Source organism: Cyprinodon variegatus, unplaced genomic scaffold, assembly GCF_000732505.1.
Source record: "Cyprinodon variegatus isolate N-32 unplaced genomic scaffold, C_variegatus-1.0 Scaffold1298, whole genome shotgun sequence".
NCBI lineage: Eukaryota > Metazoa > Chordata > Actinopteri > Cyprinodontiformes > Cyprinodontidae > Cyprinodon > Cyprinodon variegatus.
Window position 1 is genome coordinate 88264 of NW_015151751.1, and position 325 is coordinate 88588.

A 325-nucleotide genomic window follows, 5' to 3' on the forward strand; every position below is an offset into this window, starting at 1 on the left:
AAAGGGGGTCCAACCCGTTACTAGCATGGGGTAACTAATAAAGTGGCCGGTGAGTGTATATATATATATTAGGGATCATCGATGTTGCAACTGAGTTGGATGCACATCTTGACCAAATAGAGGTTGGTAAATTAATCTTAAGAACTGCAATCTGCAACTACATGACTTTAACAGTGACTTTAGCTCAAACTATTAAGGCCTTTTTCAAGTTTGATATAAAAAAAAAGCTAAATTAGTTAATTAGTTAAATGTGCACTAATATGTGCTTAATTTCATGAGTTTGTTGCATATTAATCTGTTGTTTAGCCCGCTCTTCATCACAATC